Source organism: Rhopalosiphum padi, chromosome 2, assembly GCF_020882245.1.
Source record: "Rhopalosiphum padi isolate XX-2018 chromosome 2, ASM2088224v1, whole genome shotgun sequence".
NCBI classification, from domain to species: Eukaryota; Metazoa; Arthropoda; class Insecta; order Hemiptera; family Aphididae; genus Rhopalosiphum; species Rhopalosiphum padi.
The window spans coordinates 76765021-76781956 of record NC_083598.1 but is presented as its reverse complement, the minus strand read 5'-3'; positions in this window follow the sequence as shown (position 1 = coordinate 76781956).

The window sequence follows — 16936 nt, the reverse complement described above, 5'->3', positions numbered from 1 at the left end:
GTACAAGCATAGTACTCGCGTATTTATCTGGACCGTTGCCCTCTATACATATTATATTATATATGTAGTTACATCTATCTGCGTGTATGCTGCGTAAACCGTTAATGCATCAATGCGCGTATTATACCTACGTAGGTATATGATACTGTAACGTGTTCCCACATATAAGAGGGACATTGCTCTGCGACCCTTTCCGCTGGTCGGGTGCATAAAAAAAAAGTCTACCTGCACACGTCGTAGTCGATCGCGTGCGTGTCGCCGTCCGTTGTGGAATGCGCTAGACGATATAGGAGACTGCTGCAAAAACAATGGACCAAACCTCCTCACCGACCCGCACTTCATCATCACGACGAAGACCTTTCCGCCTGCCCCGCATCTATATACCGTTTAATCGTATTCGTATTACATTTTTTTTTTCATCCGTTCGTTAGAAATTCCGCAAACGACTTGTCTATTATTTAATAATAACATTCCGGTAAACGCGCATACGCACACGCGAATAGATTCTTTGCCTATAGTTAAATACAGCTATTATATATTATATTATATCTGTCCCGAGGCTCTTTTCCATAAAAAATATATAATAACTATGGTATATACATATATATTTTATGTAAGTGTAAATACCATTATACACTTGTGAACCAACTTCGTTCTATATGCGTAGTAATAATTGTGAAATTATAATTTAAAATATATGTATATAGATATGTTACAATATACAGTGGAACCTCGATAACTGAAATCGGTTAGGGGTGAAAATAAAATTCGAGTTATCGATTTATAGAGGTTCAAGTTATAAATAAATTGAAAGGCGTGGGCCATGGAATATTCCTTCGAACTATTGAAAATTCGACTTATACACGTTCGAGTTATCAATAATAGGTTCCACTGTATTATGATGTAGTTTTTATCCGTTAATATATTTAAAGTTTTTTGTAATTTCAATTTATAGTATATATCTATATAATATATATATATGTGTATTATGTATCATATTTTCAAATTGGTAGGTATACAGAATATTTTTTTTTGTCATTTAGGATTATCATTTGGATATGTATACATTTCTCTGTTTTTCGAATGAAAGCCACCATCTTTTGTGAAAATTTTTGATTTTAATTATTTAATTTTTTTTATAAAAACTTCGTCCATATGAAAATTAAAACTTGAACTTTAATTTAGTTCTAATATGTCTATGTAATACGCGAAGGTATAACATATTGTAATATAAAACACACGTTTTAGATGAAAGAAGTATAATTCACTACAAATTATACTTATTTTTTAATTCTTAACGATTATATAATTTTTTAATCGACTTGGGTGATACTGTGTGGATTTTATCATTAACTTATTAAATACGAAATGTTTAAAAGAAATACTTTTTAATAAAATATACTAAATTAATTATTTAAGACAGATTTTTTTTCATTTTTATCTATTCCCTAATTAACATATATTAAGGTTATCCATTCCCTACACTTATATTTTTAACGAAAATTATAGTTCGTTCTTAAAATAATTTAACGCACATAATTATAAACCTTTTAAAAAATAATGAAGATAAATTATATTTAAAATTATGAACCTATTCACATGTACCAAACATAATTTTCACAAGCTTAAAATTATATATTATACCATGATAGATATTATAGAATATACCAAAAATGGATTAACAAGTTGTATACTTACTGTTCTAGTATAATAATGCATATTATATAATATATCTATTAAATTATAGCTCATACACTTTCTTTTTTTTATAATTATGCACTTATTTAAGATCGTGTTTTTTTTTAAATGTTCAAGTAAATAACATATAACATCAAATAAGTATAGGTACTTTGATTGATATTTGATTTATGTCAATTTCGCTGTGTGTTGTGTTGGTATAAAAATGTTCAACTTTAAAAATATTAAAATATTTATGATAAGTATGAGAATAATTCATCATATCCCATTAACGATTACCATTTTTCGAACCCTTTCACTGCAATACGTAAAATAGTAAATAGATGATTTTTAGAAAATGTTATTGTATATAAATTAAAACTTAAACGAGAAGTTTTTAAGTTATTAAATGTTATTTTTACCTAACGATATAGCATATAAATTATCGTATATCTATAAGTTTTGAAGATATATGATATAAGGTTATGCGTATTTCGCCGGAGGAAGTGCTTTTTAATTTGTAGAAATTTGCATTTATATTTTTACTGACACGTCGAATACGTGTACACTACTCATACATATTAGTATTTTTATAATTTATACAGTATCGTTTATATAATTATTTATTATGTTTATATATGCGTATATACGAAGATACAATTATTAGATCGTATTTTATTCATTTAAAACACTTAAACGGGTGCGAAAAAATAACCACTGGTCAACGACTTACATTTTTTATAATCATATATAATTATATTATACTATAACATATAAGTACACAGCAGTAAAGTCAGCCGAGGTTTGGACTCTAAACAAAAAAAAAATCACGTCGAACCTATATAATATATATATATATATAGGTATGATAAACGCCTATAGTTTTCAGTATGTAATTTATATGTTCAGCTTATAATATCTGATATAGTCGAAACGTTTTATTATTGATCGTCTAAATTTATTCAGGAATCATTTCCTATCATATAGGTACCTATTATATGTATGCAATATGCATATATAAATATTATTTGTGTACATCGATAAATTCTATTTTTTTATACACACAATCTACCTATATACTGTTTCACGCCGTTGCACACCGTTTCAATTCCGGTTGACCGCAAGATTCGATTATTATTGATAAATTATGATATTATTTATCCGTGAGAATATTATTATTATTATCTCCATCGGCAAGCGGCGTTTTACCATTATATACAATATATATATAATGTATATGCAGTTCGTTTGTTTGAAAATAAAAACGATTACGAAAAGACTGAGCCATGATGCAACAATATTTTCTTCATCCAACTCAATTTTTATTATACCTATATACTCGTGCACATCTGCAATTAGGTCATATAATATGTTTATGTGCTCGTGTGAATATTATTTACGATGTAGCCATGTAGGTATAGGATGCACGTTTGGACACCAAAAACCCAATATGTTTTCAATATTATCATAATATTTAGCATTATATTTTAAAAAGATAATTATTATCGTTATTGTTGTTTTTGTTATTACCTTGCAGTTATTGTAAATTACCATACTACATTAGTAATGTAAGTACTGTACCGATACACCGTGATAAACTATTATAACTTATTTTGTTCTTAGTAAATATAATATACTACGAGGTAAACCACTAAACCTACATATAGGTACCATTTATACTATTATAATATATAGCTTAACTTAAAACGGTCATAAATCGTAATTGATCGCTGGCATGAATAATATACTGCAATTATTCGTAATATAATTTGTTTTCATAAGTATTAAAACATCCATGTGAAATACTAAATACTATATAAATAATACTTTTTAAATTATAATAGCTATGCTAATTAAATCTGGTATGACAGCATATCTGTTCAATGACTTAAAATATGGATTAAAAAGAGATTTTTAAAGTAACATCAGAGTGGAGGAAGATGAATTTTTTATATAGGTAAAGTGTTGATTGTACTCGTATTATTATACACATATCGAGTAACGTTTTCTTTTTGCATGTATCTGTATATAATTTCTTCTGTTTTTTGTTTTAAAGTTTTCCTAGCAGTCATCTTACTTATTAATTGCAGTTTTTAACAACTGATAATATAAAATTATTTACAAAAAAATACATAAGATTAAATAATAAATGATACGCATAGAATATAATATAATATGGATAATAATATATATAATTTTTTTTCGTATAATAGTTAATTATTATATGGTGTATAGTTAAATAAATAATGTATTTTATATAAATGTAAAATTAAACTAATTTAAACAAATAATAACTTAATTGTTTAACATAGTACTTATAACCTATAATGTACCTACGTAATCTTTTCAAATGCAAAATTGCACCCTCCTAATTTAGACCCAGGGTTGATTACCAAACTTAAGTATAATTTAAATATTATACACTCGTCGTAATCATCGATTTATTATCACATTATTCGTGTAATATGTAGCTTATATATAGAGCACGCATTCATAGTCAGCGGGTGAAAATATTTCTAGAAATCTTAACTTCTCCCCTCCAAATAAAACACATTATTATTATTATTATTTCATTTAGAAACTAAACGCTAAATGCTCAAAACGGCAAACTATTATTTTTCAGCGCAGTTACCTGTATTATTATATATTATACACAAATAACTCACTCTAAGTAGAATTATTGTATAGTACTATAGTTGTATAGGTATTTTATATTATTTATCGTGGCTATCGCGATACAAAGTCAATGCAGATATAATTGATTTTGACGGATATTATGCGTGATATTAAAAAATATTAATTTATATCGATGTAGTATATGCCATGCAATGCAAAGAATTATTCAACCCGCCGGCATTTATTGTAACATGCTGTCAAGACTCAAAATTCGAAAGTCATCGTTGATTTCCATAAAACTGCGTCTTTCGGTCTTTGTATATAGCATGATGTGAGGTGGTTATTATAACCTGCTAAATAACAATTTTGAGTTTTTGAATTATTAACAGCTGTCTATCTATACCTGTAAAGTGTACATACAACGCATATACCTATAATTATATTACATTACATTAAGTAATCGATAAAGTCGATGGCAATAATCAAAAGAGCATATACAATTAATATGCAATAATGCTGTTTTGTACCGCTGTGAAAATACTTAAACATGGTTTATAAAAAATATATATGTACTGAATACCCAGTATAAAACAAATCAATTAAGTTCTTACTTAAACATAATATATTTTACCCATATAAAAGCTTATCTACGCGTACCTATACCTATGCCTATTATAATACTATACACATATATACTATGTACGAATGTATGATAGCTGTGTATAGGTACCTATATATTCGTGATAACACTCGACCTATACAGTAACTATAAGATAATGATTTTTGTGTCGTGTTTCAGATGAAAGTCGTATTGAACGAGAATTGACGGTCGGGGTGCAGTTGTGGTTATTCTCGGTTGTATTGAAATGCGATACACAATTGGTCGAATCGCGTAACGGCGTGCATATGCAGTAAATCACATACACATAATTTGTAGTGTATATCCGGCTAACGAAGGAAACTGCCTATACAGAAAACCCAAGAGGTCAGTACAATTCATATAATACATGTATATATCACACAATAAGCATTATATATAAGTTTAATATGGTCTATAAGAACTCGTTGGACGAAAATATAATACCCAAAACAATATAAATCGACTCGATAGGGTCTCATCCCATTTGTCACGGAGGACTATTGTCCGCATCGACGCGGTCCTCTCGGTTTCAATTTGTGTCCGAAAGAAGAGAAAAAAACTTTCTATTACAATATCGTACGTACCACATATGGTATAGATACGATTTATAAATATATAATATGTAAAGACCACGCTCCGTACAATGGTCCCAGTGCTCAATTAACCGAATGTCCGACGTTCTTGGACATAAATTTAAACCACGAAATCTTCCACAGTTTGTATATTATACCCGCAGGAATTTATTAAAATCTCAACTGAGTATCTATTATATACGCTGCTTATATACATATAACATAATATTCCGTTTTTAGGATACGCAAGTGCGCGTATTTTAAGGACTACCATCGCTACAATTCCTGTTTCTAATTTATTATCTACTGTACCGACTATAATATAAGTTCTGCCGAAAACTAAAATGAAAATATCTCGTTATTAAAATACAACCCATGATTGAGATAATAAAAGGTACGCTTTGTACTAGTTTTGTTGTTTGTTGTTTTTGCCGGTGCAGTGGTGAACGCTGCCCTTCGAAATTGATTGGATCGTATCAATAATTATACAGCTATTATAAAACCGTTCGTGGCTTGGCCCGGCACGGCGTACTTATATCCGATGGGCGGTTACCATTCTGTCCAAAAAACTCTACCTATAATAATAATGATTTGAGGTTTTTTTTCTTATATTATTATTATCATCGTCATCAAAATCATCATTTTATATATTTAATAGTAATTTTGCTCCTAAACGTGAACTTAAACGTGTATCGACTAGAAAGGAATTGTTAACATAAATTGTGTGTTGTATCAACATCGCGCGATAGTGTATAATCATTTTGACAAAATTTCAATCGCGCAGTTATATCCCATAATAATATACGTGCTTTGTCTAAATACGAGCCCCGGGGTACGAAATTCGGTGTACCTAATACGTTTAGTACTATTAGTTTATTGATACTATAATAGCAAAGCAAGAACGTACGTGGTCATTTAATAAGTATATACGCGCGGAACCGGACCGGAATGTCGTGTTTGCTATTGGACCGCAGCCGATTATCTATATAGGTACTTCGGAGCAAATTAAAAACAAAATAAATAATAGTGAACTGTTTATAATAATATATTATATAGTAGTCGATGAATAATATAATATATTTATGTGCGTTCTGGTCAAGATGGCCATCTCTCGCTATGCTCGACGCACGCCCGAAGCTATATCGTATACGTTTCGCGTGTAAAGTGTTAACTACATATATAGAAATAAACGCCGCCGACAAGATTGTTTTGAATGGTTATAGTTTTATAATAAAGTATAAAATTTTATAATCACACGTTATCAGAAACAAATAAGTTCTAAAACACCTCATCAAAGTATGTAAAAGTATAGGACCACTATATACACTGCAGTATAGACATAAAATCGTTTTTAAATTTCGTTTGTGAGTATAGTGTGGTTATATAGGTATAACGCCGCTGTGTGTGTGTAATATAAATATAATTTATGTTTGTATCGAAATGATTATTCTCACAAGAAAGTTCTCACACATTTTTGTGCACTGGAACGCCAGAAACTAGCAATATAATACAATTTAAAATATTATTTATTTCAAATGTTCAATGACATATCAATGTATAATGATATGTGAATTATTTAAAGAAGTTTAATTATTATTTATTACGATTAAATTAGATACTTGTACATCTCGTACATTTTAAAGTTTGTCCAGGGGACGGGTATAGAGGTGTTAATTGAATATTGTTAGTATACATTTTATAATATGATGCATCTTTTACTACTACACTATTCGTTATATAACTGCGAGTATACGCATTCTTCGGGTTCGTATGTAAATATATTATTATCAATATTAATCAATAGTTCAGCAATATTTGTGTCTGCGTGTATATTTACATATTATGATATATCTATAATCGATATTCGGTTATCACGCATGGTTACATGATATAAAAGTACCTGCGTTGTGCTTATACATATATTATGTATAATAATATTTGGGTATTATTATCGTCGACTATAACGCACGAAGACGCGTATTGGACGTGTTTAATTTATAATTAATATAGTATTACATTGTATATTATTATTTGCATATGACATATTCGACTTTAGATAACGTGAGAAATGTTATAGATAAAGTTAGTGAAATTAAAACAAATAAATAAATTTGATAATTAAGATAACTAGTCAACTATTTAAAAACAAGTAATAAAATATATAAAATGTTAACATTGTATATAACAGTAGAGTACCTATACATAATTATTCTTGTAACAAAGACTATAATATTATATACGACCGCTCTATAAACGCCAACAATGTATACATAATATATTATATTAAACCGACGTACTATATAATATATATGTTAGGATACACACGCTACGGCTCAAGACTTGCAACAGTTCTGCCTTACGTCTGTTGAGTTAAGTCAGTCGGATTCTATATATATACGCATGCACTCGAGACTATAGGTTATAAAATAACGCGTCAAGTGCGCGCGTGGTCTGCTTGTTATTATCTATATTCATTATACACGAGTGCTTATATACGACTATACACATATATACATATATGCATATTGACAATATCGAAATAAATGAATCCCTCGAAGTTTGGGTGTTAACGTGTGTAAGTTATTAATTATTGTACGTATATAATATATATATATATTATTAATTAGATTATATAATGTATACTACATAGTACTTACCTATTTTTATGTTGTATACATTGTAGTCGAGACAGTCGAGTGTAAAATATTTGTCTCGTACGACGGACATGATACATAGGTATGGACGCGCATATTAGTGTAAGTGTTTTAAATAAACCGAACGGAAAAAATAATTATTTTAAATACTATATTATTTTGTCTTTTTTATTATTAAAAAAAAAACAATTAAAAATATTATGAACCTAAATTATTTAATTATTTTTTAATATTTTTGCATATCTACATAATTCTGAATATTATTTGGTGTTACATATAATCGTTGGTATTGGTATATGTACCTACGTATTATACCTATACATTTAGAACTAATTTTGACTATACAGTAGTTTTGCTTACTAAAATATACACCACAATATTATGCGGATAAACAAACCACGTAGTCTTAGTCTCCTCATGGTCGTTTGTGCTTCATAAAGTGTTTACATTTATTCTTATACATTTAATATTATTATTACATTTACCAGGTGGCTTAAAACTGCGCGCAGTAACACGTATAATATGCCCCGTCAGCAGATGAACTGTTATTATTATTACGCGTACCGACGAATTCCTAGTGTAATATTTTGTAAACGGGTATATAGGTATATAAAATAAATTCAAGTATTATAATAATATGACTGGTTTCGTGTGTATTATTACTATTATTATATATTACATTTTATTTTTATTATATTTATCTATGTACGGGAGCACCGACACTGTCGTATCTATGACTATATATCTATAAATATAATATGACAGTACTTACTGCAGTATGTAGCAGGTATACCTATAGGTATATTAAGTACACTTATATTTAATATGTACATAATAATATTAGGTTTTACATCAAGAGAAAATAAACTTGAAAATTATATACTCTCTAAATAACTATGCGGGAGCAGGACAGCCTTTGTAATTAGAATTCTTTGTGCGCACAAAACAATTTAAAACATAATAATAATATAATATACGTATATACAATATTATTATACATATATATATATATATATATATATATATATATATGTATATAATCTATGTACAAATATATTTAAAAATATTGGTACTCAATCGGAAAATTGTTAAAAAAAAATAATAATCAGAATGGTGGCTAGAACGTTTATGATAATTTGAAACTTCTATATATTTGTATACGACTTGATGAAAAATCGTACCTATATATATAAATTATATGCGTGCACGATCCACTATAATAACTTTTTAAATTAGATATTTAGATGTTCAGTAAAATCAAAAATGTATTTTAACTATTAATATTAGATATGTCTATAATATATTTAACTTTTCTAATCTAACATTTTTGTTACAACATATATAATATTTCTATAATAATACAGTTTATATTTGATTAAAGATACAAGTCTGGAGTAGGACGAGTATGTACCAGCATATTATTATTATGCTTTGGATAACATCCATTACTATTTCCTTGCACGGAATAAGTATAATAATATAATACATAGGATAGAAAATATTTAAAATTAAACAGTTTGTTTAGGATATTTCAATATTTTAGAACAATTGTTTTAACTTTTAAATTGTTGAAAAATATGTTAATATAAAATAAAAATGTTTAAAAAATATTAATATTAAATATATTTAAATATTCGATAATCATTTAAATGTATTCGTAAGTTGCACGTAAGACTAATATGATGAACACGCGAGTTTAATGGTTGATGTTAAAAGTAAATATAAATATACATATATCATATATTATAATATAATATATGATACAAGTTCACCATTCCTAAATAGCTTACGCGTACCTATAAAAAAGAACATACATCACCGAATAGGTATATATATACAAATACAGAGGTATCCTATATACATGATGGATCAATGATGATGTATATAGGTATTATAGGCATCTACATATAGTATGTGTGTGAAGTGCCTGTAGTCTGTACTTATATACATAAATAGTAGGTAGATAAATTATTCTCAACTTGCACGTACTAAAAATAAGCAGCTATATTGAACCCGTGTGCCCTTTTATAAAAATTACACCATCTACATTATACTTTGTGTACCATATACAGTATACAGTATAACACGTATACCTAAATATAATGTACGCGGAGTGCGCCGCTGGGTCGTATATGGGCAGTAAAAATGTTTTATGTGGTTTTAAAGAGGAGTGCAGCCCGAAAAGTAATACAAAAATAATAGTAAAAAAAAACTACTGCGACTCGGGCCAGACGAGCGCGGTGTCTGTTTTTTCGCTAAAGCCGAATTTCTCAGCATTCTATATCGCAGTATCTATATAAATACGCGACACGGCGCGTTTTCCACCGTTATTATATTAATAAAGCAGGCGAGAGAGACTTGGGACTCATTCAGCAGTGTCGCGCAATATTGATATCGTCTCTGCGTGCGAATACGTAATAATCATAATACACATAATATTATAATATATTGTACGCGGTAAACGAATAAAAAAAAAAAGAAACAAAAACAAAAAACATGCGGAGCTATATTATACGCAACAACAACACGCGTATATTATAGGTATTATAAGTGTCGGCCGCTCGTCTTTTTTAATGGCAGTCGGCCGAGGGTGTGACCCGCGTGTACGTGTAAAAAAACCAAAAAAAAAAAAAAAGGAAAAAAAAACCAGAAAGAGCGTCTCTCCCGCGAGAGTATATTATATTTCGTGCGCGTTAGAGCGAGTTGGTGACCGAATGCGCGCGGCGACGGAGAGGACGTCACGAATGGCGTGCGGTGCACACTGTATACGTTACACGCGCCGCGCGTAAACGGGCCGGCGCGGCGTCCTTATCCCCTCCCCTTTTTTTCCCGCCGGATCGATCGCACGGACACGCACACACACGCACACGCACGCACAAACACGCACCATCACGACGACAAGCAACAGCACCATCGCAGCGCACTGTGCCGTCGAGTCGCGTACTCGCCGCCGCCATGATGACCGTGTGGCTATATTACTATACACCGGGCCGGTGCCCGTTTTTCGTGAACGCCGCGCCGCCGTCGGCCGAGATCGTTGCACCCGCATTACATGCCTACAATATACCTACTTTTAAACCGACGAAGATGATGTTAATATTATATCATATTATTAATAACGCGTATATAAACACATGTAGCGGGATTGTTTGTTTTTCGTGAAAGTATATTTCATAAAACAATATTAACGTAACGTAACGTCACTATCGCGTAATCCGCGAATAATTTTCAATTAAATTATGACGCCGCCGCGGTTACACGCATAATTCGCCGCAGTCTTGGCACCGACTCGAATAATAATCAATTGATTTCAATACTATAGACTAACACAACAGGCATTTACTTAAGATTATATAGTTTGGCCGGCTTAAGTTCTCGGTCGATCGCCGATAGGCGCGTATAATAATATATTTAAAGGACTATAAACGACGACAGTTTATGCATAATAAGTGTTTCGATCACGATTCACGAAAAACTGACGACTTTACATTGAATAAATAATGTCAGTTATTCGTGAATCGTGATACACTTGATTTTCGACTTGAATAAGATTATTTATATAAATAGGCACTGCAGGCATACTAATCTATAATTTGCAATAAATAAATAATAATACCAATATGATTTTGTCATTGCTATTATAACATAATATAAACTCATTGTATCCGTGTTGATATTCAATTGTTCAATTGTTCACTCGTCTCTGTCACGCGCTCGTCTATATATCTATTATTTTTCTCACGACTCATTAAAAACTATCGTTTTTATTTGCCTATTCTATACATATTTATACGTAATATTAGTAGGTATACTCGATGTACCGTAATAGGTACCTCTGTATATGTGCTAACCGCGAATTCTTCCTGAACGATAAATTAAACATCATTGTTATATTAATCCGGACTGCAAATCGAGTTTTTGATTTTCACTTTCGTAAATATCAAATTGTCTGATTATAACACCTTGACCTATAACTATCTCGCAACACCATAGCTATTATACTGTTCGTGTCGATCGTAAATCGTTTAAAAAGCTTAAAATCCCACAGGTACACGATAATATTTTAATACCTAAAATTAGATACAAATACCTATACTTTATGGTCGAGTTTTTAGTTGTGGTGGAAACACCACTCCGAATGTTTCATCGACGTTTTTAGTCGTTTCTATACTATATTCGTTTGCAAAATAATACCCACGAGGTTTTTAAAAATCCTGTTTAATATTATAATGAGTGATGATATACTCTTCGTAGTGTTCTCGACTTAGGGGATGCGCCGTCCGTTGCGTTCTCAAGGACGAACCGGACAGATGGCGCCCCCGCCCACACGCGCCCGCGTTTCATCCTTCCACCCACAGATGTCCCCTCGGTATAAGAGATCCGAGAAAAACCGGAGTCCCATCAAGTCGAAACGTCGTCAAATCAAATCTTTTTGTATATTTTACACTATTATGATACGTATATACATCGCCGATTGTTTTACAAACGCGGTGAATGAAAAAACAATGTCACAATGACAAAATCGAATTAAAATTAAAAGCGCGAGCGTTTAGGCAATACTACGCCACTCGTGATTATAAAATTATTTTACGACTGAATAAGTACTGAATCTATCATCGCCTCTCATCAGACCACAACGAGTGATCCTCTATGGGAATAAAATATGCCGAATTATGGGCAGAAAAAAAAATATAACACCAGTCGATTTCGGGTGCACGTGTTAGGTACGACAATAAAACTGCGAAGAGCAATCCGACCGATGAATATAAATTCGTGAGCGGGCACGATGCGCGCATGTGCGTGAATGTGCGAGAGCGTTATACGGCGCGCGGTGTCGGTGGCGGCAGTGGTTGACGACCAATAACAACAATATTTGCCTTTTATTATTGAGTAGCTTGTTGGCAGCCGTTTTTATTAGCCATTACCAGTAACATTTATGGACAGTTTATTACACGGGATTATTATCATTATTACTATATTATATACAACCTCGCACACGCTCACACTTTAATATATACATTATATATACACATACTCACACATATATTATAACGCGTATAAGCGTGTTTAGAAAAAAAGGGCTACTTCTTCTCTTTTTATTATTATCATTATTATTATTATTTTTTTTTTTTTTACGATCCAATAAATATTCCGATACGGTCTGTAACGCGCGTGTGCGCGCATTGTAGGTACCCACCGACACACGTATTTAAACATCACACACGCGTGCGCGCGCTCTCACTCGTTTAAGCCCATTTCGTTTTTATGATCGTCTCGTTAGCCGTTATTGATTTTATTACTATATAGGTGTATATAATATAATATTGTATTATTATTATTATTATGCGTTACGCGCGAAGTACATTCATCATAATATATCGTTATTACTTATTTACATTATTGTATATATGTGGAATACACTCGCGCTGATCTACGACTATAATATATGATGCACTTATACATATAGCATACCTATTATATATTATGAACTGATACCTACGGCGAAACCACAGTAGTATCCGTCGTAACTCATAATATATATAATAATATTATATGCACATGAGCGCGTGCAGGTTTGACAGTTATAGTGTAATCGTACCTATATATTTATATTATTGTAAACGCTCGGTGATGATATATAGCAAAATGCGCGTAGACTTGCAGATTTCGGATTTCTCTCGACTCGGCGTATCTATACGACTGCGTATGGTCCATCACCGTCCGTATCCGCAAGTAGAGTAAAATAAAAATGTTAAGACTTTGGGTGCCCTTATCAATAATTCTAGCTCTTCGTGGTGATTAAAGTCGCAAATCCTTACTATTAGTATAGGTGTTAAAGAATGTCTTCGAGGTGAGTGCTACGTATATATTATTAATATATAGATTTCATTGCTTTATATCATATTATACAAAGTCACGAGTCGACTATTGCGTTTTTCGTTAACAATCATTGTACAAAATATCACACAAATTTGGACCTTCTCTGTGGCAGGGTGAATATGCTTACACGATGAATTTTCTGAATTCCATGAAAATTATACGTACACTGCATGATATCGCAGCCGGTTGGTTCCAATATCTCTATAGACAAATGTCTGCGATGCCTATGATTTCTTGCAAACAGTAGGTATATATGTTTAAGTGTACACCTTATATATATTGTTCCTGCAATATACGCGCATATAATATATTACAATATATGTAATCGGTTCACTGTGGTTAAAAGATGAACGATATTGCGTGACTACGCGGCACTGGACTATTATACATTGCTGCAGCATTATTGTAATTTACTTAATAACTATATATGGTAAAAGTAATGACTACGCATATCGTCGTGTATAATAATATATATGTACAGGTTATTTTTAAATATATACCTATAGGTACCGCAGTTGTATATCACAATGTCTTGATTAACATCTATATATACTACGAATTATTATTGTTATATTTTCATTCCTCCCTGCTATTATAAACATAATACAAAACCGCGCCCCGCGATCCTGACGCATAACCCTATACCTTAGCATGCATTATTTTATTATAATTCCTATATTTTCATTTTCGAATGAACCCTTAAAGAACAAAATACGATTGGGTTTTCTGCGCGTTATAAACACATAGGTAATATGATATATGTAGTCATAAAAAAAAAATGCTTATTAATATGCAAAAATGTGTACGATTAATGTTTCATGATGTATGTAATCATACATTATGTACCAATATAGAAATTATTATAATATTATAACATAGTTTATTATGATGAACTACGTTATCGCGGAGTTAGATGAATTCTCTGCTTGCGATATTTGAAAACATACAATTTTCGTTTTTCTGCGATTTACATAATTTTCATTAACCTAATAAAAATATACGAAGACTCTTGGATCGACATTTCTTGGAGAATGGCACGCGGCAGACGTTCGATATTACACAGTAAACGTCCGTTATTGTCTTGGCCGTCATAGCCGACGACTCCGGCGCTGCGTCGTTCGTTATATGCACGTATGCAATCTCGGTTGCCTAACCGTGTGTATTTGGGGATGAAACCGTCGGCTATGTATTAATGTTATACAAATATAAAATATTATTGTAATGATGTCTGATCACATCGCCCCTCAGATGACGATGATAATCCAATGGTATTGGATTGACCGTGATAAATATTTTACAACTCGCTGTAAATCTTCTCTGAATGTTGTGGTAGAATAAAAATGTCCAGATGTTTAATAATATTGGTTATTGTCATAAATCGTAATAACAATTGAATATGCAATAAGCTTCAATAATAAAAAATAATACCTATCGTTAGTGTTCCCCCGTAGTGTTGATGTATTAATTTTAACAAATTGTTCGCGATCGTAAACGTTTTTAAATTTAAATAATTAATGGATTGAATTTGTTATTGTGTATGTGGGTATACTTAACACGCCACAAATATTTCAATAAAAATCAAAAACTTACAATAAAATAAAATATATTTTTCGTACGAATGTTAATAAAACGTATCTATAAATATGCGTCGGCATTCATTAAACATAAAACATCATGTGGGCAGGTAGTATACGTGTCAAAACCCGGAAGCGGTCGAATAAAAAAATCATTAGCGCTAATACCTACGCAATGTCATTTTAATAATATATACGAGTCTGCGGCGTATAGGTAAACATAGAATTATATACTGCGCGTAAAAAAAAATATTATTAGAAAACAAATCAGAAGCATCTAATATAATATATGTATACCTATGATGTATAGTATAGGTAATGATGTGTAAAAAACATTAATTAATAATACCGTGTTCTGTATATATAATAACGTAACCGATACCGCGGCTCGTGTTTTGACGTTTGCAGCAGTCGTATAATTTTATAGATCACGCGCGTTTAATGGCGTTATAAAGTAGCAAAAAATTATGTTAGATAAATAATAATTATAATTAGTCAGGCGGCACGTTAACCACTAATTAAACAACATTTTATGTGTCGTTATTATACGTGTAATTTTTTTTTAATGGTATATATATATAATATATTATATACGTATACCATTATTACTATATATACGGAGGCCATACCTTGTGTAAATGTTTTATTATATTGTTATATACATTAAATTGATTTAGGGTTATTTTATGACGGCGCTGTATAAAACAGAAGTTGACGTTTATAGGTACATCACTTTCGACCGGACGAGATTGAAATTTAACTGTTCATTATATATTTCGTTAACTGCGGTGTTTATTTTATGTATATATACGTTTGGTACATAACAACAGTCATACAACTGCTGGCATATATATTTAGTTTATACTTAAATTAATAATTAAATATAATGTACATCATACAAAGAGTATGTATAATATAGTAATGTATACGTATTTAATTTTATATTGTGGTTTAATTGAATTGCTCTTGTTAAGTGTATATTTATTATATTATATAGGTATCTATAAACGTTTATAGCATAAGCGTGCGCTGGCACTATCGTTAGGGGGTATATAGTCATAAATAATAAATAATAATTCAAATGTACCTATACCGATGTAATATTCCGGCAATATTATTTAATAACTTTCGGTAGGGTGTACCTTACACTTTTTAAACTACAAACACTTATCATTACCATCGAACGTATATATATATCAAATATATCATGAACTATATAAGAGATATTCATCTCGATTTCACATACAAAATATAATAATAATACTTATTAAATTTTATTTAAATATTTACAAAAATATTATAAGATATATTATATATTATATA